The 26402-nt window shown below is 35.0% G+C and overlaps 1 long non-coding RNA gene across 1 annotated transcript; it reads right to left on the minus strand.

Moving 5' to 3' along the window:
• Positions 1–19934: 19934 nt before the first annotated feature.
• LOC123231428 lies at positions 19935–24868 on the minus strand. The gene is made up of 3 exons (XR_006505110.1): positions 24742–24868; positions 22895–23003; positions 19935–20100 (listed from the first exon to the last, which is right to left on the minus strand). It is a non-coding gene; the product is annotated as an uncharacterized LOC123231428 (long non-coding RNA).
• Between the last annotated feature and the right edge of the window lie 1534 nt (positions 24869–26402).

Here is a 26402-nt window from a genome sequence, read left to right on the forward strand (position 1 = left end):
TAAGGACCTACTATGTGTCAGGAACTGTGCTAGGTTCTGGGGATACAAAGAGAGGCAAAAGATAGTTCCTGCCTTCAAGGAACTCAAAATCTAAGGGAGACAACAAGCAAACAAGTACATATGTACATTAACTTATATACTGAATGCGGAAAATTGGAAATAAAAGAGGAAGACACTAGAATTAAGGAGGGTTGGGAAAAATTTAATGGGATTTTAGGTGAGACTTGGAGAAAGCCAGGGAAGCCAGTAGACAGAGATGAGGAGGGAGAAATTCCAGGCATGGGGGACAGCCAGAGAAAATGCCCAGAGCTAAAAGATGGAATGTCTTGTTCTTTGTCCAAAGGACCAATATCACAGGATCAAAGAGCACATGCTAGGCAATAAGGAGAGACTGGAAAGGGGTTGGGGAATGTTTTTCTTAATGGTTTTAAATGCCAAATGGATTTTGTAGAGTGCTGGCTGGCTTCAGATATGTTTATCAAACCTCAAGCTAGCTTCCCAGAAAAACTTCTAGTCCATTTATCAGGCTGTCTTTGTATAGTTCTGGACTGGAGGAAGGAGGAGCTTCTGTTTCTATGATTTATCATTGCTCTATCTGGGATCCTTTATGGAAAATGTGTAGTACTCTCCTGGTAACAAAGAATCTTTTATCATCTTGGGCAGTTACAGTTGCTACTTTTTGTACTGCCTGAGACAGTTGCTATTAAAATTTCTCTTTCAGTTGAGAGTTTCAACGTAGCATCTTATCCTCTAAATACAGAATCAGCAGGATTTTATCCTTCATACAGGATCATTCCAAATAAGTTCTTTTGGGTTTCATAGGAACTTAGCATAGGTATACTATTAGTTCATCTAATTTTTCTTGTTGGAACAACATCACTGGGGAAAGGAATTGCATGTCTAAGCAAAGCTTATTTAAATGAGAAGTGTATCATAGATCTAGGACTATTTAAGGACCCTAGAGACCATCTAGATCAGTGGTTCCCATACTTTTTTGGCCTCCCGCCCCCTTTCCAGAAAAAATGTTACTTAGCCCCCCGGGAAATTGATTTTTAAAAATTTTACTAGCAATTAATAGGAAAGATATATGCACCTGTGGCCATCACCGCTTTCCTGGATTGCTGCAGCACCCACCAGGGGGCGATATTGCCCACCTCATTTTTATAGGAGTAAACTTCAGATCTGAGGAAGTTATCATTTGCCCAAGATCATGCAGTTACTGACAACTATAATCTTGGAACCAAGACAGGTCATTGCAATCAAAGTTTATGTTTTTTTTAAATAAGATCATATCTTTTTGAAAATATTAAATCACATCTTTAATATAAATTTACATTTATTTCCCAATTTATACCTTACCCCTGTCCCTTCAGAGAACATGTCTTATAACAAAGAGGACAAAAATAGTTCAGCAAACCTAACCAACAAATTGAAAAAGACATATTACATGCAGTGTTGCATAATAATAGTCCCTCATTTCTGCAAAGACATTGGGAGAGGTACCTTTTCATATCTCTTCTTGGAACCAACTTTGGCCATTATAATTACATAGTGTTTAATCTTAATTGTTTTGTTGCTCTTTCCATTTAAATTGCTGATGTGCAAATTGTTTTCCTGGTTCTACTTCACTTTTCATCATTTTGTAAAAATATTCCTATGCACTTCTGTATTCATCTTGTTCATTTCTCACAACATAGTTAATATTCTATTACATTTATATACCACAACTTATATAACTATTTTCCAACTGATGCCATCTATTTTATTTCTGGGTTTTATACCACAAAAAGTGATATAATAAGTGTTTTCATGTACACGAAGCCTTTTTATCACTGATCCCCTTGGAGTATATGCCTGTTAGAAGAATATCTGAGTTAAAGGTAAAGACATTTTTAGTCACTTTCTTTGAATAATTTCAGATTGCTTTTTTCTAGCTGAATGTTTTTCTTCTTATCCTATTAACCATGTTTAAAAATAGTTTATGTACTATTGGGATTAATTATTCTTTAAATGCTTGATAGAATTTACTTGTGAATCCATCTGGCCCTAGGGATTTTTTCTTAGGGAGAGCATTGATGGCTTGTTCAATTTCTTTTTCTGATATGGAATTATTAAAGGATTCTATTTCTTCATTTGTTAATATGAGCAATTTGTATTTTTGTAAATATTCAGCTTGATTGTCAGATTTATTGGCATATAATTAGGAAAACTGCTTTCTAAAGATTGCTTTAATTTCCTCTTCCATGGTGGTGAGTTCACCCTTTTCATTTTTGATGCTGATTATTTGATTTTCTTCTTTCCTTTTTTTAAATGAAATTAACCAATGCTCTTGTCTGCTTTATTTGTTCTTTCATAAAACATACTCCTAATCTTATTTATTAATTCAATGGTTCTAGTACTTTCAGTTTTATTTCTCCTTTAATTTTTAGGATTTATCTCTTAATCTTTAATTGGGGATTTTTAATTTTTTCTTTTTCTCGTTATTTAGTTGCATGCCCAATTCATTGATCTGCATTTTCTCTTTTTTATTGATTTAAGTGTTTAGAGAAATAAATTTTCCCCCAAGTACTGCTTATGTATCCCATAAATTTTAATATGTTGTCTTCTCATTGTCATTCTCATTAATAAAATTATTGATTGTTTCTATAATTTGTTCTCTGATCCACCCTCCAAAAATGATTTATTTATTTAATTTAGAATATTTTTACATGTTTGCATGATTCATGTTCTTTCCCTCCCCTCCTCCCTCCCCCCTCTTGTAGCCAACGAACAATTCCACTGGATTTTACATGTATCATTGATAAAGACCTATTTCCATATTATTAATATTTGCAATAGAGTGATCATTTAGAGTTTACATTCCAATCATATCCCCATCAAACAATGTGATCAATCATATGTTTTTCTTCTGGGTTTCTACTCCCACAGTTCTTTCTCTGGATGTGGATAGTGTTCTTTCTCATAAGTCCCTCAGAATTATCCCGGATCATTGCATTGCTGCTAGTAGAAAAGTCCATTATGCCACAGTGTATCCGTCTCTGTGTATAAGGTTCTCCTTGTTCTGCTCCTTTCACTCTGCATCAATTCCTGGAGGTCATTCCAGTTCACATGGAATTGCCCCAGTTCATTATTACTTTTAGCACAGCAGTATTCCATCACTAACAGATACTACAATTTGTTTAGCCATTCCCCAATAGATGGACACTCCTTCATTTTCCAGGTTTTTGCCACCACAAAGAGTGCAGCTATAAATATTTTTGTCCATGTAATTTTTCCCTATTATCTCTTTGGGGTACAAACCCAGCAGGACCCATCCTTTTTTTAAAGCATTAGATTATTTAGTTTCCAATTACTTTTTTATTTGTCTTTCCATGGAGCTTTATTTGATTATAATTTTTATTGCATTATGATCTGAAAAGGATGCATTTATTATTTCTGCTCATGTTTAAAAAATAAATACATTTTATTGACTGCTTTGTCTTCACATCACAGTAATTTCTAGAAAAAAAACCTTCTTCATGCAGGATGGTTTTTTAAAAACCTGGAAAGACTTAAATAAACTGATACAAAGTGAAATAGGCAGAACCAGAACATTGTACACAGTAATAGGAATGTCATAGTATGAACAATTGTAAATTACTCAGTAATTCTCAACAATAGTTATCCAAGATCCCAAAGACTCATGATAAAAAATACCATCTGCTTCCAGAGAAAGAACTGATACAGTCTGAATTTAGACAAAACATTTTCTTTTGTTTTTCTTTGTTCCTGATCTCTTCCACAAAATGAATAATATGGGGAAATGTTTTACATGATAGCACATGTAAAATCCATATTAGATTGTTTGCCATGTTAGGGAATGGGTAGGGGAGGGAAAGTAGAAGAGAGAATTTGGAACCTACCTTTACAAAAAAACAATGTTAAAAATTGGGGGGGGGAGAAAATATAATTTAAAAATATTAAAAAGAAAAAAATCCTCCTTTTCCCAACCCCTGGCCTCCCTAGACCAAACCCTTAATTATTTAAAAAAGAAAAACAAGCAAAAATACCCAATACAATGACAATAAATTACATTAATGTACAATTACAGTAATGTACAAAATATAATAACCATACATTAAATATTTCTGGCCAGGAATTTGCTACTTCCTTATACCAGGAAGTAAATATGTGTTTCATCTATTCTTCAGGACCATCATTAAAAATTTACTAAGTGTTTGAGTTCTTCCAGTGATCTTTTCATTTGCATTGTGGTAGTCACTATCAAAACTATCCTTTTAGTTATGTACATTTCATGTTTTAGTTCATACAAATCTTCTTGTGTCATTTCTTACAACATAGTAATATTCCTTTTACCATCATTTACCAGATTTTTTTTCCCCAACATTTCCTAATCAATGAGTATCTATTCTGATTCCACTTCTTTTATACCAGAGTGCTACTATGACTATGTTGGAATATAACAGATCTCTGTTTCCATGTTTGATCATCTTGGGTTTTATTCAGTAGTAGAAATGTTAGCACAAAAGATTTGGACAATTTAGTCATTTCTCTTTCATCCCTTCTAATTGTTTTCCAGAATAGGTGGATCAGTTCTGAGTTCCACAAATAATATATTGGTGTCCTGTTTTTGTAGTAGCAAAGAATTGTAAATAAAATATATATCTATTGATTGAGGTATTGATAAACAAATTTTGGCACATGAATATGATAGAATATTCACTGTGCCATAAGAAAGATGAATACAAAGAAGTCTAGGAAGACATATGAATGAATATAAAGTAAAGTGACCAAGGAAAATAGTATTCACAATGACTAACATTATGTAAATAGAAAGGACAACAATAAAACAATTAAGACTGATTACTACAAAATTATAATGACCAAACTTGAAAGTATAAAATAATAAGGTACTTTCTGGTCTCTTTGTAGGTGAGGAACACAGCATATATCAGGCTTTGTTGATGTGTTGCCTAATCAATATAAGGGATTGGTTATCTAAAGGGTAAAAAGGGATATAATATGAAATGTGGGTGATGTAGAAACAAAATGTCAAGCAAATATATTTTTTAAAGTGTATTGGTGAGTCCATATTCCTGCAGCCCATCTTATTTTGTCATCTCTGCAATTCTGCAGAGTACGAAATGATCTGAGTTGTTTCAATTTACATCTATTAGTGAGATGAATTTTTTTGAATGATCATTTGTAAGTTGCAGTTCTTTAGAAAATTATTCATAAGGACAGCTAGGTGGCTCTGTGGGTAGAGTGCCAGGCAGAGTCAGAAAGATCTGGTTTCAAATCTGGCCTCAGACACCGTGAGCAAGTCACCTAACCAGGTGTGCCTGCCCTTGCCCTTCTGTCTTAGAGATGTTACTAGGACAGAAAGTAAAGGTTTTGTGTTTTTTGTTTTTTTTTAAAGAGAAAGAGTCATATCTTTTTGGGGCATGGTATTGTTTGTATAAGTTTCCTATGCATCTTTATGACTATTATTTAGAGCAAATATCTTTCTCCCTATAGTTGTTATTATCTTTGTTGATTTGTTCATGCCTTTTAATTTTACATAGCCAATGTAGAATATCTTACCTTTATGACTTATTTTCTATTTGGTTATAAATTATTTCCCTAAGACCTACATGAACTGATATGCAGTGAAATAAGCAGAACTAGTAGAACATTATACACAGAAACTGTAACATTGTGGGACAATCAAAGGTAATGACTTTGCTGCTAATAGCAATGCAATGATACAGGATAATTCTGTGGGACTTATGAGGAAAAATACCATTCACATATAGAGAAAGAACTGTGGGAGTAGAAATTCAGAAGAAAATATGTGATTTACCATTTGTTTATGTGGCTAAGTGATTTGGGGTTTTGATTTTAAAGGATTACTCGTCTACAAAAATGAATAATATGGAAATAGGTTTGAGTGATAATATAGATATTATATATATGTCCCACAGAATTGTCCTGAATATATATATATACACATATATATAATCATCCATTTCCTTTATAATCATATGTAAATTATTTAATTTTGATTAAAATTGATTAAAAGGCATGCATAAATCAACAAAGATAAAAACAACTGTAGAGCTATAGAGAGAAAGATATTTCCTCCAAATGGGTTATATATATATATATATATATAAAATCCAGTGGAATTGCTGAGCCTGGGGGAGGACAAGGGAGAGGGAGAAAACATTAATCATGTAATCATGGAGAAAACTTTAAAATAATTTTAAAAAGAAAAAAGAAAAAATCATTTCCCTAATTATATTGCCTTTTTTTCACTTTTTCTCTTTTTATTTATCTTTTCCAGATTACAAATGGATTCAATTTTTTTTTAACCCTTAACTTCTGTGTATTGACTCATAGGTGGAAGAGTGGTATGGGTAGGCAATGGAGGTCAAGTGACTTGCCCAGGGTCACACAGCTGGGAAGTGTCTGAGGCCGGATTTGAACCTAGGACCTCCCGTCTCTAGGCCTGGCTCTCAATCCACTGAGCTACCCAGCTGCCCTGGATTCAATTTTTAATGATCATTTTCTTACATTTTGCAATCTGTATTCTTTTCTCCTTCTATACCTCCCTCCTACTTCTCCCCCCTCCCTAAGGAGGCAGATAACATAATTTGGCTGTACATGTATTATAATATAGGACATATTTCCATGTTCATCATGTTGTGAAAGGAGACACATATCACTTATACTAAAGGAAAACTTATGGAAGAAATGAAATGAACTGTATGCTTTAATCTGCATTCAGACTTTATTTCCATTTATGTTAGTGAAGAGCCTTTTTCATCATAAGTCCCTTGGTTTTAGTGTGGATCCTTGCATTGCTGGTAATAGTTAAGTCATTCACAGTTGATCATCATACATTATTACTGTTTCTGTATATACAATGTTTTCTTGGTTCTGCTCATTTCATTTTGCATCATTTCATAGAAATCTTTCTAGGTTTTTGTGTGATTATCTTGTTCATCATTTCTTTCTTTTTTTTAAAAAACCCTTACTATCTTGGAATGGATACTGGATATTGGCTCTAAGGTAGAAGAGTGGTAAGGGCTAGGCAATTGAGGTTAAGCTAGGAACACATAGCTAGGAAGTATCTGAGGCCAGATCAGAACATAGGACCTTCCAGTCTTCAATCCTTGTCTCTCTATCCACTGAACTATCTAGCTGCTCCTTGTTGGTCATTTCATATGGCAAAAAAAGTGTTCCATTACAATCATATGCAAATTATTTAACTATTCTTTAGAGAGCCATAAATAGTTTAATCTGTAATTAATTGATGACTCCTTTCATTATTAAAAGTTTTCCTGTGTAATAAATCATTTAAATTTAATGAAAAGGGGGAAATATGTGGGAAGCCAATAAGAGAAAAGATAAAAATCTGAGACTCCTCTTTTGACCCCTTTTGTGATCCTTGTGATTTCTTGTTGAAAAGTATTGTGGCCTTATTGAAAAGCTTTAAGTTCCTAGCTAACCAGAAGTTAAAAGGTTAACATTCTTCTCCTTTGGTCAGAAATGCAGCCAACACTGAAACCTTAGTTAGCTGGGGCATTTGCCCCTGAGAAAAGTATTCTCAGACTTGGCTTGGTGATAACAAATATAGCTGAAAGTCCAGCCTGGTTCTTATCTTCACCTTGAAGCTTCTAAGCCTGTTGTATCATCTATGTTAAAAATACAGCTCTGTGTAGTTGTGGGAAACTATCTTTGTGCTTGGGAGTTTGAATTTTTTATATAATAAACTTGTGAGTCAATGGCACTTCAGAAGAAGCAGCTATGAGTTAACAGTCAAGAGCCTCTCCAGTGTCCTGTTATTTCCTTATCAACTAAGCTGCCCTTATCAGATTATTGGAGATGATAGATAGATCTCCAGACTATTCCACAATTGATGGACATCCCTTCAGTTTCTACTTCTTTGCAATACAAAAAGAGCTGCTATGAATAAATATCTTTGAACAAATATGTCCTTTCCCCCTATTTTTGATCTATTTGGGATATAGACCTAAAGTGGTATTGCCAAGTCAAAGAGTATGCATAATTTTATGGTACTTTTAGCATGGTTCCAAATTGCTCTCTACAATGGTTGGATAACTGCACAGCTCCACCAAACAGTGTTTCAATGTCCCAATTTTTTCATGACTTTCATATTTGTAATTTTCCTTTTTTTTCTGTCATAGTAACCATTATGATAGGTATGATGTGGTACCTCAGAGTTGTTTTTATTTGCATTTCTCTAATTAATAGTGATTTGGAGCATTTTTATCTCGAACTAAAATAATTTTAATATCTTCCTCTGAGATTTACCTATTCATATCATTTGACCATTTGTCAGTTGGGGAATGCTTTGTATTCTTATAAATTTGACTCTTTTCTATATATTTGAGAAATTAGGCCTTTGTCAGAGACACTTTCCTCTTCTCATCTTGGTTGTTTTGGTTTTGTTTGTGCAAAAACTCTTTAATTTAATGTAGTCAAGATTATCCATTTTATATCTCAATGTTTTCTCTCATGTTTAGTCATAAATTCTTCCTTTATCCATATTTCTGATGGGTAAACAATTTTGTGTTCTCCTAATTTGTTTATGGTATCATACTTTATTTCTTTTTATTTTTTTATTTTAAACCCTTAACTTCTGTGTATTGACTCATAGGTGGAAGAGTGGTAAGGGTAGGCAATGGGGGTCAAGTGACTTGCCCAGGGTCACACAGCTGGGAAGTGTCTGAGGCCGGATTTAAACCTAGGACCTCCTGTCTCTAGGCCTGGCTCTCAATCCACTGAGCTACTCAGCTGCCCCTCATACTTTATTTCTAAATCATGCACTCATTTTGACTTTACCTTGAATATTTGATATGAAATGTTGGTCTGTGCTTAGTTTCCGCTGTTCTGTTTTCCAGTTTCCCCAGCAGTTTTTCTTGAATAATGAGTTCTTGTAAAAGCTTGGATTTGTCAAACACTAGGTTACTATGATCATTTATTACTGCCTGTTGAGTGCCTAATCTGTTCCACTGATCTGCTATTCTGTTTTTTGACCAGTACCAGATCGTTTTGATGGTTGCCACTTCATAATATAGTTTGAGATCTGGTACAGCAAGACTACCTTCCTTCATAATATTTTTTCATTAATTCCCTTGATATTATTGGTCTTTTGTTCTTCCAGATGGATTTTATTACTTTTTTCTAGCTCTATGAACTAAGTTATTGGGGAGTTTGATTGGTATGGCACTGAATAGGAAAATTAATTTAGGTAGAATTGCCATTTTTATTACATTGGCTTGGCTTACCCACAAGCATTTCATGTTTTTCCAATTGTTTAGATCTGATTTTGTATGAAAAGTGTTTTGTAGTTGTGATCATATGGTTCCTGGGTTTGTCCTGGGATTTTGTATTTTCTACAGTTATTTTAAATGTGATTTCTCTTTCTTTCTCTTCCTGTTGGACATTATTGGTAGTATAGAGAAATGCTGATTTGTGCAGATTTATTTTTATCCTGCAACTTTGCTAAAGTTGTTCATTGTTTTTAATGAGATTGGTTGATTCTGTGAGTATTCCATCATATCATTTGCAAAGAGTGATAGCTTTATTTCTTCACTGCCTATTCTGATCTCTTCAATTTTTTTTCCTCTTATTGTGATAGCATTTCTAGTATAGTATTGAATAGTAGTGGTGATAACAGACATCCTTGCTTCACTCCTAATCTTATTGGGATGGCTTCTAGCTTATCCCCATAACAAGTAATCCTTGCTGATGGTTTTAGATAGCATCTATTTATCATTTTTGAGGAATGTTTGATTTATTCTAATATTCTCAAGTGTTTTTTATGGGAATGAGTATTATAATTTGTCAAAAGCTTTTTCTGCATCTATTGAGATAATTATATGGTTATTGTTTATTTTGTTGTCAGTATGGTTAGTTATGCTGATAGTTTTCCTAATGTTGACCTGTCTCCGTATCCCTAGTAAAAAAAAATCCATATAGTCATAGTTCATGATCCTTTGATATATTGCTATGATCTTTAATTTTTATTTTAAAAATTTGCATCAATATTCGTTAAAGGAGATTGATCTATAGTTTTCTTTCTCTTGTTTTTTCTTCCTGCTTTAGGTATCAACATCTTATTTATGTCATAAAAGGAATTTGATAGAGTTCTTTCCCCAGCTATTTTCCCAAATAGTTTGTGTAGTATTGGAATTAATTGTTCTTTAAATATTTGGTAGACTCTTCTGCCTTGGAGCCAATGCACAGTATTGACTCCAAGATGGAAGGTAAGGGTTTTAAAAAAATGGTAGAATTCACTTGGGAATCCATATGGTCCTGGGCCCTTTTTCTTAAGGATTTCATTGATAGTTTGTTCATTTTCTTTTTCTGAGGTGGGGTTTAAGTATTTTATTTCCTCTGGGCAATTTATGGTTTTAAAAATATTCATCTTATTTAGCTTATGTTGTCTGATTTGTTGGCATGTAATTGGGCAAAATAACTCCTAATAATTACTTAAATGTCTTCTTCATTGGTTGTGAGTTTGCATTTTCTATTTTTGATACTAGTAATTTCATTTTCTTCTTTTTTTTTTTTGATCAAATTAACCAGTGCTTTACCTATTTTGTTGTTTTTTGTTTCATAAAACCAGCTCCTTGTCTTGTTAGCTCCTTTGATTTTCAGGATTTAAAATTTAGTGTTTAATTGGGGATTTAAAATTTGTTCTTTTTCTAGGTTTTTTTAGTGGCATGCCCAATTGATCATTTTATTGATGTAAGCATTTAGAGATATAAAATTTCCCCTAAGTAAAGCTTTGGTTGCATCCCCCAAATTTTGGTATGTTGTCTCCTTGTTGTTATTCATGAAATTGCTGATTGTTTCTATGATTTATTCTTTATGATGCTATTTATTGTTTGTTGAGTTTAATTTTTATGGCATTATGGTCTAAAAAGGATACATTTAATAATTCTGCTTTTCTGCATTTGGTTGTGATGCATTCATATACTATTATGTGATCCATTTTTGTGAAGGTGCCATCTACTGTTGAGAAAAAGGTATGTTCCTTTCTATCCCATTGTTTTCTCCAGAAATCTATCAAATCTAACTTTTTCTAAAGTTCTATTCATTTCCTTAATTATTTTCTTGTTTATTTCTTGGTTTAACTTATCTAATTTTTGAGGGGAAGGTTAATATCCCATACTAATATAGTATTGTTTCCTTTTGTAACACATGTAATTTCTCCTTTAGGAATTTGGATGCTATGCCATGTATCTATGCTTAACATTAATATTACTTCATTGTCTATGGTATGTTTTATCAAGATGTGACTTCCTACCTTATCTCTTTTAATTAGATCAATTTTCACTTGTGTTGTCTGAGATCATAATTGCTCCTGCCTTTTTAACTTCAGCTGAAGCATGATAGATTCTGTCCCACCCCTTTCTCATTACTCTTAGTCTCCTTGCTTTAAATGTTTTTCTTGTAGACAGCATATCAATAGGATTCTGGCTTATAATCTACTCTGCCTTTCTCTTTTATGGGTAAGTTCATCCCATTCACATTCACAGTTATGATTACTGTGTTTCCCTCTATCTTATTCCCGCCCCCCCCCATTTATCCTTTTCTTCCTTCTCTTTCAGCATTTTCCTGTTCACAAATGTATTTGCTTCTGATTACCACCTTCCTGAATTCACTTTTCCTTTTGTCTGCCCTTCTCTTTTTTTTGTCCCTCCTCTTCTTAATTCTCCATAGGGTAAGATTTATTTTTATAACTTAACTTAGTGTGGACATCCCACATCCCCCACCCTCACCCCTCTTTGTACTAACTACAATGAGAATAAGTTTTATTCCCTTTACTTTATTGATTCTTATGTACCAACTCATGTGAAATAATTTACCCTCACATTTCTCTCTTCCCAATGTATGCCTTTCTCATATCCTTTGATCTTTTTATATCATCCCATTATATTCAACTTATTCTCTGTTTTCTATGTATGCTCCTGTTCCCATTGTCTTAATGATAAAATTCTTAAATATCTTCAGTGCCTTAAAATCCTAGGTGTTTAGTTACCTTAGGTACTTGAAGTATCAAACATATTTTAAGTATTTTAATTATCACTTTCTTATATAATCAGTTTAACTCTATTGTTTCCATTTACCATTTCCATTTACCAAGCTTCTCTTTGTTGTCAAATTTGATCATCAAATTTTATTTTCTGGCTTTTTTATTTTTTAGTCAGGAATTACCTAGAAGTCCTCTATTTCATTAAATGTGAATTTCTTCCTTTGAAATATAATGCTTGGTTTTGCTGGATAGGTGATTCTTGGTTGTAGTCCTAGATCCTTGTGGAATATTCCATCTCACACTTTCTAGGCCTTTAATGTAAAAATTGTTGAAAATCCTAACCATGGCCCCACCAAATATGAATTGTGGTTGTTGTTGTTTTCCCTGGCTCCTTACAGCATTTTCTCCTTGATCTGGGAGTTCTAAAATCAAGACTATATTAATCCTTGCATTTTAAAATTTGGGATCTTTTTCAGGAGCTGATCAATGGATTCTTTCAATTTCTAGTAACCCCTCTTGTTCAAGAAGAATAGGAAAGTTCTTCTTGATAATTTCTTGAAATATGGTGTCTAGATTCTTTTTTTGATCATGGTTTTCAGTCATTCCAGTGATTCTTGGGTTCTCTCCTGGGTCTATTTTCCAGGGTCAGTTGCTTTTCTAGTGAGATATTTATATTTTTAAATTTTTTTTATTCTTTTGAATTTGTTTTATTGTTGTTCTCTTATATTATAGGCCATTATCTTCTTTTTGTCAACTTCTAATTTTTAGGGAGCCATTTTCTTTGCTTCAAGTTTTATACTTTTAGGGAGCTATTTTCTTGCTTGAGATTTTGTACTTTATTTTTTAAAGACTTTTTATTTCCTCTCACAATTTTCCTTCTACCTCTCTTATTTGTTTTGTGATCCTCTTTTGGAGCTCTTACAGGAGTCCATTTTTGGCCTAATAGCCTTTCACATTTTCTTTTGAGCCTTTGCATATTTCTGTTTTGGCATTGCTGTCCTCTTTTGAGCTTGCATTTTGATCTTCCTTGTTGCTGAAATAGTTTTTTAGGGAATTTTCTTTGTCTTTTGCTCTTTGAGGCTCTTTCTTCATGTTCTTGCCTATATTTTGAAGCTCAGATCCACTCCTGGGGTGGAGGGAGTGGTATCCCTGGGTTCTTTTATGTGCCACATACATTGAATTTAATTGGATTCTGCTCTTCATCTTCCAGCTTCCCCATGAGTGCCATGTTGTTTCTGCTAAGGGATCTCCAGGATATGTTTACACATGGCAACTCTTCATGCTCTTCAGCATGTGCTGGGTTTCTCCTCTGCATGTGTTGGATTGCTCCTTAAGGTACTAGTTCCAATGCTCTCCCCTCTTATCTTCAGTGAGATGGGTCCTTCCTGCTGTCCCTCTACATTTTCTTTGGCCTGCTTCACACTGTCTTTTCTTATTTCTGCTCCTCCAAAATTTGTTTTGAGTTTTTTTTTTTTTTTGATGGTTGTTTGGAGGTGGGTTATGGTGAGCTCAGATTATACCTTACTTTGCCATCTTGACTGCTGGAAGCAGAATTAACCATAACTACTCTTACTAATTTTTAAATAATTTGAGCTCTTCTATTCAGTTCAGATATCCATTTTCAGCTTACTGTTAAATGGTATAAGATGTTGGTTTGAATCTATTTATTCTAAGGTGCTTTTCAGGTTTTCCTAGTGCTCTTCTTATCAAAATGGGAGTCCTTCTCATTTTGAATTTATAAAATACTAGGTTCACTATTTTCTATTGCTAATGTTCCATGCCTATAGTATTTCACAATCTTTTTCTATTTGTGTCCAAATAGTTTTTAGTAACAGCTGCTTTATAATAAAGGTCTGAAAATATTTTTATTTGGACTTATTTCCTTTGAGATTCTAGACCTTCAACCCCCCACCCCTTGCCAAACAAATGCTTTCATTTTTACATCTAATATTTATATTGTTTTGTCACACATTGAGGAAAAGATGCATCTCAGCTTCATGGTCATAAGTCATAGATCTAGAGCTGGAAAGGAACTTAGAGGCCATCCCCATTATTTTATAAATGAGCAAACTAAAGCCAAAGGAATACCTTGCCTAAAGTCACCAAGATGGTGTCAGAAAGAGGGTTGAATTCAGATCTATTGCTCTATCCCTTTACCATGTTGCCTCCCTTAAGAGTTTTTTCCATTGTAAAGAACCTTTCCTTATTTACTATAGCATTAAGTCTAAATATTTGTATGACTTTATATTGGCAGATCCCTCCAATTATTTTCCTTTATTTGCTTTTCTAGAGTGTTTCTGGAATGTCTTAGGTTAATGTTCAAATGTTTTTTGCATTTTTTATTTTATTCTTTTAAAATTTTATTTATTAATTTATAACATTTCTCCATGGTTATAGGATTCATGTTCTATTCCTCCCCCCTCCCACCCCCTCCCATAGTCCACACACACTGGATTTTACATGTGTCATTGATCAAGAGCAATTTCGATATTATTGATATTTGCATTAGGGTATTCATTTTAAGTCAATATCCCTAATTATATTCCCTACCACCCATGTGATCAAGCAGTTGTTTCTACTTCCACAGTTCTTCCTTTGAATGTGAATAGCGTTCTTTCTCATAATTCCTTCAGAGTTGTCCTGGATCATTGCATTGTTGCTAGTAGAGAAGTCCATTACATTCAATTTTACCATAGTGTATTAGTCTCGGTGTACAATGTTCTCCTGGCTCTGCTCCTTTCACTCTACATCAATTCCTGGAGGCCATTCCAGTTCACATGGAATTCCTCCAGTTCATTATTCCTTTGAACACAGTAGTATTCCATCACCAATAGATACCACGGTTTGTTCAGCCATTCCCCAATCAAAGGGCATACCCTTGTTTTCCAGGTTTTTGCCACCACAAAGAGCGCAGCTATAAATATTTTTGTACAAGTCTTTTTCCCTATGATCTCTTTGGGGGCACAAACCCAGCAATGGTATGGTTGGATCAAAGGGCAGGCAATCTTTTAAAGCCCTTTGGGCATAGTTCCAAATTGCCAGCCAGAATGGTTGGATCGTTTCACAACTTCACCAGCAGTGCATTAATGTTCCAATTTTGCCACATCCCCTCCAACATTCATTATTCTCTCCTGCTGTTATTTTAGCCATTCTGGTAGGTATGAGGTAGTACCTCAGAGTTGTTTTGATTTGCATTTCTCTAATTATTAAAGATTTAGAACACTTTCTCATGTGCTTATTGATAGTTTTGATTTCTTCATCTGAAAATTGCCTATTCATGTCCCTTGCCCATTTATCATTTGGGGAATGGCTTGATTTTTTATACAATTGATAACTCCTTGTATATTTGAGTAATTAGACCCCTGTCAGAGTTTTTCGTTATAAAGATTTTTTCCCAATTTGTTGGTTCCCTTCTGATTTTGATTACATTGTTTTTGTTTGTACAAAAGCTTTTTAGTTTAATATAATTAAAACCATTTAATTTACATTTTGTAATTTTCTCTAACTCTTGCTTAGTTTTAAAATCTTTCCTTTCCCAGAGATCTGACAAGTATACTATTCTGTGTTCACTTATTTATAGTTTTCCTCTTTATATTCAAGTCCTTCACCCATTCTGAATTTATCTTGGTGTAGGGTGTGAGGTGTTGATCTAAACCTAATCTCTCCCATATTGTTTTCCAAATTTCCCAGCAGTTTTTGTCAAATAGTGGATTCATGTCCTAAAAGTTGGGCTCTTTGGGTTTATCATACACTGTCTTGCTGATGTCATTTACCCCAAGTCTATTCCACTGACTCCCTTCTGTCTCTTAGCCAATCCATATCGTTTTGATGACCACTGCTTTATAGTACAGTTTAAGATCAGGTACTGCTAGGCCACCATCTCTCACATTTTTTTTATTATTTCTCTTAATATTCTTGATTTTTAGTTCTTCCAAATAAACTTTGTTAGTTTTTTCTAATTCAGGAGATATGGGTGAATATCTTCAAAAATATAAATTGCCAAGATTAACAGAAGAAATGGAATATTTAAATAATCCCATATCAGAAAAAGAAATTGAACAAGCCATCAAAGAACTCTCTAAGAAAAAATCCCCAGGGCCTGATGGATTCACAAGTGAATTCTATCAAAGATTCAAAGAACAACTAATCCCAACACTATACAAACTATTTGACCTAATAAGCAAAGAAGGAGTTATACCAAATTCTTTTTATGATACTAATATGGTACTGACTCCAAAACCAGGCAGACTAAAAACAGAGAAAGAAAACTACAGACCAATCTCCTTAATGAACATAGATGCAAAAATCTTAGATAGAATACTAGCAAAAAGACTCCAGCAAGTGATCACGAGGGTTATTCTTTATGATCAGGTGGGATTTATACCAGGAATGCAAGGATGGTTCAATATTAGGAAAACCATCCACATATTTGACCATATCAATAAGCAAACCAACAAAAATTACATGATTATCTCAATAGATGCAGAAAAAGCCTTTGACAAAATACAACACCCATTCCTATTGAAAACATTAGAAAGTATAGGAATAGAAGGGCCTTTCCTAAAAATAATAAACAGCATATATCTAAAGCCATCAGCAAACATCATGTGCAATGGGGATAAATTAGAAGCCTTCCTAAAAAGATGAGGAGTGAAACAAAGATGCCTATTATCACCCCTTTTATTTAACATTGTACTAGAAACACTAGCAGTAGAAATTAGAGAAGAAAAAGAAATTAAAGGTTTTAAAATGGCCAATGAGGAGACCAAGCTATCATTCTTTGCAGATGACATGATGGTCTACTTAAAGAATCCCAGAGAATCAATTAAAAAACTAGTGGAAATAATCAACAACTTTAGCAAAGTTGGATACAAAATAAACCCACATAAATCATTAGGATTTCTACTATATGTCCAACACATCCCAGCATCAAGAGTTAGAAAAGAGAAATGCCATTTAAAATTGCCCTAGACAAAATTAAATACTTGGGAATCTATCTGCCAAGACATAAACAGAAATTATATGAACACAACTATGAAACACTTTCCACACAATTAAAACTAGATCTAAACAATTGGAAAAACATTAATTGCTCATGGGAAGAACGAGCTAACATAATAAAAATGATCATCCTACCCAAATGAATCTATTTAGTGCCATACCTATCAAACTACCAAAAAACTTTTTTACTGATTATTTTATTTTTTTAAAAAATCCTTATCTTCATCTTGGAACCAATTTGGTTCCAAAGCTGAAGAGTGGTAAGGGGTAGGCAATAGGAGTTAAGTGACTTGCCCAGGATCATATAGCTAGGAAGTGTCTGAGGCCAAATTTGAACCTAGGATCTCTGGTCTCTAGGCCTGGCTCTCAATCCACTGAGCCATCCAGCTGCCCCTGCATTTATTTTAAAGGCAATTTCTTCTTTTTGGGTTTTGTTAGTACTTTAGAGAAATGCTGATTTGGGTTAATTTGTATTGTTATTTTATTTACTTTGTTATTATTTTCTTCACCAATTTTCTGGTACCTAAATCTTTTCAGGTCTTTTAAAAAGGTTTTTCTCTTAATTGTATTGTCTTCAGATATTTAATATTCATGTATTTCTGTTGTCTCCCATTCATGACATTGTACCAGTTCATCTCCTTTTCCTATCATATGTTATTAACATTGATAAATGTCAGCCTTATTTAGGCTGAATGTGCTTCATTTGGTTTTTGGGTTATTTGTAATTTTGGGGAGCAGTGTGGTATATAAGAGATAGAGAGCTTGGGACTGAGGGGACCTTTGTTAGTTGTGTACTGCACATGTAAGTGACTTAATCTCTTAGCCTCAGTTTCCACAACTATAGAAATAGTATAATACTTATAGTAGTTGCCTAATGGAGTTTTGAGGATCAAAGAAGGTAAAATGTTTGTAAACCATATAAGTGTTACCTGTTATTCTGTAATTCATAGGCACATATTCCAATAGAAAAAAGACTCGTATTAAAAAAGATTGTCTTATAGTTAAACTAGCAAGTGGTATCTTTGAAAGCATTATGCAGTTTCCACAAATGTTTTCCTTTACTGTGATCAGAAACATAGGGGATGCTACAATTTTTAAAGAATTTTTATTAACAAAGGGGACAGTATATATATATATCAGTTAATATGAAAGACCTGAATTTGAGTCCTTGTAAGGCTCAACAGTATAGTTTTGGACAAACTAGAATGAGCCATTTCCTTCCCTTAAAATGAGGCCAACATAAATGTATACAAATAGTTATATATTATAGTTTATTTTTTTTATCCACCATAAATCTGAGAGGCAGTATGACAGAATAGAAATTAAACTGCCTTAAGCGGCAGCTAGGTATAACAGTAGACAGAGCTCCAGGCCTGGAGTTGGGAGGACCTGACCTCACACTTCATAACTGTGTGACCCTGGGCAAATCACTTAACCCCAAACTCAGTAAATCCTTGCTGATGTTCTGTCTTAAAGAGTCCATATACTGTAACCTATCAATTCTAAGACAGAAGGTAAGAGTTTAAAAGAAAGTCAGGATGGCTTGGGTTCAAGTGCTACCTCTGATACATACTGATTTTGTGACCTTGGGGCAGCTCACTTAAGCTCACAGTACCTCAAGCAACACTGTGACTATAAATTGCAAAGCAGGTGCTGATTTGCTTTGGTGGAGAGATTTCCCTAGCACAAGTCCAGTTTAAAAAAACAAAACAAAACATTTATCTTTCCATCATTGATTGAGTCAGATTGGACAAGTCTCCAATATGGATTATTTACTGGTAGTAAAAACCTTGGGCCTCATTTTCCTTTATTGGAATTGAGAAGGAAGAGCATATGCCTAGTTGAACAAAAATGTCACTAAATGACATTTCCCCCTTTTCTCCCTCTGGAGTTATATTTACACTGTAAATTGATAAATACTGTCTTTTGGGAATCTATTGCTTTCAGAAAGGAACATTTTTATAAGCAACATCAATCCTGGATTAAAAGAGGGTAGTTAGTATTTTTTTTTTTTAATTTTTTATCCTGGGACTCCATTCTAGGAGAATAGGGCCACAACCAGTAGGCAATGGGTCGCTCAGGGTCACCCAGCTGGGAAGTGTCTGAGCCCGGGTTTGAACCTAGGACCTTTCGTCTCTAGGCCTGGCTCTCAATCCACTGAGCTAGCCCAGCTGCCCCTACTTTAGGTTGCAGTTTCTTTAGCAGATGTAGTTTTTACAAGGTGGGGTTGCTAGCCCCACACCCAACCCTCCTCCTTTTTCATCCGGGCTAGGGACCGTCCTTAGCCCAGGAGTGGTAAGGGTGGGCGATAGGGGTCAAGTGACTTGCCCAAGGTCACACAGCTGGAAGTGTCCGAGGCCGGACTTGAACCTAGGACCTCCAGTCTCTAGGCCTGGGTCTCAATCCACTGAGCCACCCAGCTGCCCCCAGTTAGTATAGTATACTCAATTTTTTCAAGTTACAAGGAAATATAAAATTGCCAGTTTAGACTGCTGTTGCTAAAACATTTGTTTGCTAATCTGAGAAGTGTTATATTTAGATAATACTTCATGCAAAACATGCTCTAAAAAGTTACATGAAAATTTAGCTTTTATAAATCCAAATGTAAAAAGTTCTAATGGATCTTAATGTTTACTTTAAAGAAAGTTAATATATCATGAATATAGTACAGAAAGGCTGAAGATTTGAAACTTAAATTCTAGTATGAAACAACTCATTTGTACAATTTTAGATATTAAATATATGAAGTCAGTCACTAATTTCCATCACTTTTACAAGCATGAAGCACTAAAATTCCATTTCTTAGAAGAACTATTCTATACATGCAGCTTATATCATGAATTACAAAGAAATATAAGTAGGAAGTAAACAAGTCTAAGGATATGATAAATTGTTAATTTTTAATGGCTGGTCATTCTACAAATTCTTGATTTCAGATCTTGTGATCCACCTGGTTCTTCAAATTACTGTTGGATCATTTTTCACCTGTCTGCAGAGATTTCTTCTCATTAGCAGCCTTCTGCTTTTGTTGCATGATTTCAGAATCCCTATGAAAAACAAAAACATGAGCTGCTATAAAAAAGTAAACTTATTTTTAGCTATTATTTTTTACAAATATCCTACTTTTCTCATGCATAAAGAATCATCTGAAGTATCTAAAAAACAAGTACTAACAACAGTTACATTTCTCCATTTTCTCCTCTTTGTTCTTCTTACTTAGAAAGACTAGGTTAGGAGGAAGGCAACTGGAAATATGCTGCCCTGCTAATGCAGTCATAATTCATATTGGTTTTTGTTGTGCTAAGACATCTGAGAAAGTTATCTTCTTGCTAGATTTCAGTCTTAGAAGCTGAATTTCATCATTCATGAATAACAGACAAGGCTAGGAACAAAGCCTAGGTTCTTAAAAAGATATGAGTTAAATGTTAATCCAAAATGAATTATTAAAAGAAATTAGAATGGTAACCGCATTTCCAGGAGAAGAGCGTGAGAGGGCTACACAAAATTTATGTCTCCTCCCTACCTTAGCACATAATGTGAGAAGGAATATTAGGAAACATTTCTGGGGTTTAAATCCTAATTACACATAGGTATATAAAAGTATACTAGAAATTTTAAGCATTTAATTCTTACATTGTCATCAATGTTAAGTAAATACAGTATGTTTAGTCTCAGAATTAGTAGGCTTTTCTGTGTAGAACAAAGCCTTCATTTTTGTGGCTATAATTGCATAAATTATTACCAACCTTAAGTGGCTATTAAGAGTCATTAAACCTGAGGTTAGTATTCTTACTTGCTCTTACTCATACAAGGGTTCATGGTCCATACAGGAATACAGTTAAGATAATGAACTTTTCCCTCCTAATTGCAAAAAAACCCAACTAGGAGACTAAGGAGACTGCTGAGCAAATGGTATGCATAAGACATAAAGCTGAGTGAAGAAAGTTAATTGGAATGGAATATTGCTAGCACTCATATAATCAAATAGTAGTAACAAAGTCCAGAACACACAAAAATGAGGGTTGAGAAGGGGGCGATGAAACCAACAAGTCATCATTGTAATTTTCACTCATTAGAGCATTTTCTAACCAGCTATAAATGGCAGTATACAGTTTCCAGCATAATCTTTATTTTAATTTATATTTGAATCTTTTAGCAGTTTGTAAGATTCCTGTAGGCAAGGACTGTCTCACTTTGTATTTCCAATACACTTAGCACAAATGCTAATTGATATGTTGATTTATTGATTTTATGTAAGTGCCTACTTCGGTTTATCTTCATAGAGTCTGCTCTAATAAGGAAACTCAATGTTAGTCATTTTAATAGTAATGTCATACAAATGAAATGTTTCATAATGTTAAGAGTTTACTGTCTAAACCAATGGCTCTGTGCTACAAATACAAGTTGTCAACATTACATAGTCACAAAATTTTTGAACTGGAAGGATGTGATCATTAAGTTCAACCCATATCCAAAAAAGAATTGTATTCCTGACAAAGTGGTACATCCTGCCTCTGCCTAAAGATCTCCAAAGAGATTTTGTGTAGGAAATGACATCTCTTCTGACAATTTTAATCCTAATTCTTTTTAAAATTTAAAAATAAATTACTTTGTCCCCAACTCTATTTTTGAACACCCCTTTTCTTTCCCCTTTACCCATTCTCAGAGAAATTTATTAAAAACATTTTAAAACAAATCCAGGTCATCTGAATTTGAGTATAGTTTCCATGCTATAGAGAGAGAGAGAGAGAGAGACTCTACATTGTAATTAATCTTTAACACTCAGGGTGCTTACCATATGTTGCCCTTACATTAGAGATAATCTATGTACAAAAACATTGTTAAGAGTTCTTAAGAGGGCAGACATTTTAACTTTCCTTGTACCCTTCACATGAGATATAAAGTACCCTGCAGAAAAGTACAGTATAGTGCCATTCCCAGAGAAGAATTGTGAGCTACTTAATGAAATACTTGTCCAGGAAATGGAAACTCATTTTTGCTAATTTTATTTAAAGGAATCTTTGTAGTAGAAAGAACTGGAAACAGAATATATATTTATTTATGCAGAGAAGAAACATGGAAAGACATATGAACAGAAAATACAAAGTAAACAGAGCCAATAAAACAATATGCACAGTAACTACAAAATATAAATGAAAACAACCACTACAAAACAATCTAAAATGAAATGTTGCAAAATTACAAAGAATGAGCTTCACTCCAAAGAGGATGAGAATACACCTCCTCCATTCCCTTGCAGTTACTCAGTTGTGGAGCATTACCTATATTATAATTTATTTTGATGTGTTGATTAGTTTTGCTGGTTTTTTCTTTTTTCTTTTCTTTTCTTTTTTTTTTTTTTTTTTTGGTTATAAGGTATGGTTTGTAAGAGGAAATTTAGATGATTACAGAATAGTGCCATATCTGTGGTTCTCTCTATATTCCAAAAGGACAAGGCAGGTGGAACTTTTTAAGACTGAGTGCCCAAACTACAAGCCTCACACTGAGCCCCTGCCTTACACCAGATAGGAGAGTGAGAAAATGCTCCCATTGGGCTGTTGGGCAGGGGGGCGGTTGATGTGGGAAGTGTCCTCAGGTGTGTGTGGAGAGGGGGAAGAGCAAGTGTGCCATAGGTTCCCAATATGACCCTATATAGTTTCAATCTATAAAGAAAAAGGACTGGGCCTTTTATTTTATATTATAGCCCTATTAGGGTTTCAGATGAAGGGATTTGACAAGTTTATTTGTCATTTTCTTCTAAGCACTTTCAGGAAATATTTTCAGATTCGAGGTCAAATGAAAAGGAAATTATTAAATATATAACCGGCATTAAAAATTTACCTCTGCTTTCTCTGAGAGGCAGACAAGCTATCTTCTTTTCTTTTTCCCTTGCTAATCTCCTGTGTTTTCTTCATATTTTTCTGACGGGCAAGTTCCCTTTGGTTTCCACCTATAAAATAAATAGCACTCATTATATCTCCCTTCATACTCTAAGTTAGGTTCATGAAAAGTACCTATATGTGAATCTGAAGCCTTGAAATGGCAACAAGTCTCATGAATATATGACAGGATTAAGAGATTTGCAAGAAAACACATCAATACATAGAGTACACCATTCCTTTCTTAAAGTCATTTAAACTTTATAAAACCGTAGATCTAGGGCTGGAAGAGGCCTTAGAAGTGATCTAGAGGGCAACTGGGTGACTCAGTGGATTGAGAGGGTCCTTGGTTCAAATTTGGCCACAGGCCGGCAGTGTGATCCAGGGAAGGTACTTAACCTTGATTGGCTAGGGTGTGGGTGTGTGTGGGTGTGTGGGTGTGTGTGTGTCTCTCTCACACTTCCTAGCTGTGAGCTGTGGACCTGGACAAGTAGATTAACTCCATTTGCTTAGCCCTTGATCTTCTGTCTTGGACTTGATACTAATATAGAAAGGTTTAAAAAAAAAGTGATGTATTTCAATGTCATCATTTTACTAAAGGTAGGTGGTGAAGTGAATATTGTATTTGGAATCAGGAAGCCCAGACTTCTAATCCTGTCTCAGATACTTACTGACCATGTGACCCTGGCAATTCACTTAATTTGCATCTGACTCAGTTTCCTCAATTGTAAAATGAGGGTAATAATAGCACCTACCTCTGGTGAGGATCAAATGAGAGAATACCTGTGCTTGGCACATAGCAGGTATTTAATAAATGCTTCTTTCCCTCCTCCCTAAGGCCCAGAGAAATTAGGTGACTTGTTAATTATTACACAATAATAAATGGCAGAGACAAGATTCATTCAGGTCCTCTGTGACCAAACCCAGCACTCTGTATGCAGCTTGATTGCAGTAGGCAGGAATCAAAGTATACTTTTACAGATGATAAATGAATTACCAATTGTGCTAATAAGAGGTCAGTGCTTCCATGAAAATGGTTATAATTTTTAACATTTTAATTAAATTTTGTTAGATTTAGGCTTGCAAAAAGTCCTTATTCTCAAAGGAAAGAAAAAGATTGTAGGAGAGAAACAATCTTGGTTCTTTATCCTTACTACTGGTTACATCATGGCTTTAGACATCATCCATAAACAGACCATAATATATAATAGGGCCATATTTCTCTTTCCTCTTCCACCCCATCCCCCGTTCCAATGCCTTGTCTAGATAGGTTCAGACAGTAATAATACCTCCTTCTGAAGGAGAGGATTATCAAACGTTTCCATCTAAAATGGATGGGAACGTGGGGAAAGGGTTGAAGCACGGGAGAGTATTTCAAAGTGCTGAAACTGACAGACTGGCCCACTGAGGTCAGCAAATGGGATGAGGATCGGGAGAACCAGTGAGAGGCAGACTTTGTGGAATTGCCGCTTTCAGGTCCTGCGTTCTGGGGGCTGGGGGTACCTGAGGCCAGCCCAGCTTTCCTTTCCAGCTAGTTACTTTCCCCTTCCCTGGGTGAGCAGGAGGGCAGAGTCGTGTAGCCCACCCTGCCCGGAAGCCCGGCGAACCCCTAGGGCTGGGGCTGGGGGTGTAACCCGAACTAGCTCGAGGTCACCGAGAGCAAGACAACCTTCCCTCCCCCGCTCCGCTCCTCTGCAAGGCTCCAGAGGGCAGCCTCTTGGGATCCTGATCATCTGGGGCCGTACCCTTGGGAAGGGGACCTCTGCACGTTGTACTCAGGGCTCCCGCAGCCTTTCCGCCAACACTTACGGGCCATCGCGACCGTAGGAGTCTCCAAGGGAACCAACAACTCTGAAAATCAACCGTTCACGCAAACGTCCCACCGCCACTGCCACAGGACCGATATGGACAGCAGCCACCACGGCACCCAGCCTTAAATAGGCTCAGGTGCCTGTGCCGTCACTAGACTCCACCCACAGCAACGAGAAAAACATTCGCCGGTGTTCGACGGAAGTCGTGGTTCCTACGGCGCATGCGTCAAAGATGAATTTGTCTCCAGCCCAGCGTGTTCATCTATTTAGTTTTATTTTGTTCTGAAAGATGCGCCTTATTCATTTAAATTTTCTTTATTATGATCGTAACGACTTATCAATACATACAGAAAATAGAGTATATGACCCCTAAAGCTGTTACTTCAATTTACTTAAAAAAAGATATATTAAATTTTACCAGTTAACAAAATTGCCTTGTTTGTGGCCTCTTGTGAACTTTTCCCTTTTTATGTTTTTATTTAAATTTTCTTTTTCATTATAAACAATAATCCATTGTTTTAATGTTAATGATTTTAAAAAACCTGTTTTAGTACCTTCAACCTCAATTCTAACACAAGAGAAAACCTTCTCTAGAATCCTTTAAGAAATCAATGAGGTGGTAGAGTCTAAAAATAAGTCATTCTTCAGCCCGTTGAAATTAAAGCATTTGGTTCTGATGCTTTGATAAGGTCAACAGTTTTTGATGGAACCAAACCATAAGAACTAAGTGTGAACAGCCCCCTATAATTTTGAATTAAAATTATTGTGCATCTGCAGGAGAAATGTCACTGTAAATAATTTGGAAAAAAGGAAATTGAGAGCAAGAAATTCTGAGTTTCTGGAATGGAGAAGCTTTAAAAGGGAATATCAAGTTGTGGCCCAGTAGATACTGAAGAGAGTTTCTACAGGTGTCTCAGAGGCCCATAGCTTAAGCAAGTCCTCTAGCTCTTTCCCCAACTTCCCCTCTTGATACCTGTTATAAAAGAAAAATAGTGGGAACAACCTTCTGAGCAAACAGAATTTCTTGCAAATTCTTGCAAATGAACTCCATATAAACCCTTTACAGGCATCCCCAGCATAGCCTGAGACACAGCTTTGAACTAAGAGGTATAAATATATAATATACATATTGTATATTTATACATACACAAATAAATACTGGAAATGGAATCTAGAAACCCCAATCTTGAGAACCCCAAGTCTGTGGCAGCATGAGGTCTGAAGACCTTAAGTTTGACCTTATCACATGAGAATTTATCCCAGAGGGAAATCCCAGACTTTCCCAGAGTTTCAGACTAACAATAGACCTTAAAGTACTTTAGGTGGAGCTAGCAGACTCAACCAGATGTTGAGTACCAGAACTCCTCATTTCTTTGTAGCCATAATAAAGCCAAACAACTATACTCTGGTCCTCAGTCTCCCCCCCCCCCCCCACTCCCAGGTATATAAATTCCCCAATTTTCATGGTTCCTTGGAGCTATCTTCTAGTGCACTCCCAGGGATAATAGCCAGAGAAGCTAGAGCCTTGGGCTCTGTGTGGATTTTGAGCCTGTGATAAATATATAAATAACAACACATACATACATACATATATGATTGCCCAAATTATTCAGTTTAGAGGAGATCTTTCAAGTGGGATCTTTCTTTGAGAAAAAAGTT

Source organism: Gracilinanus agilis, chromosome 1, assembly GCF_016433145.1.
Source record: "Gracilinanus agilis isolate LMUSP501 chromosome 1, AgileGrace, whole genome shotgun sequence".
Taxonomy (NCBI): Eukaryota; Metazoa; Chordata; class Mammalia; order Didelphimorphia; family Didelphidae; genus Gracilinanus; species Gracilinanus agilis.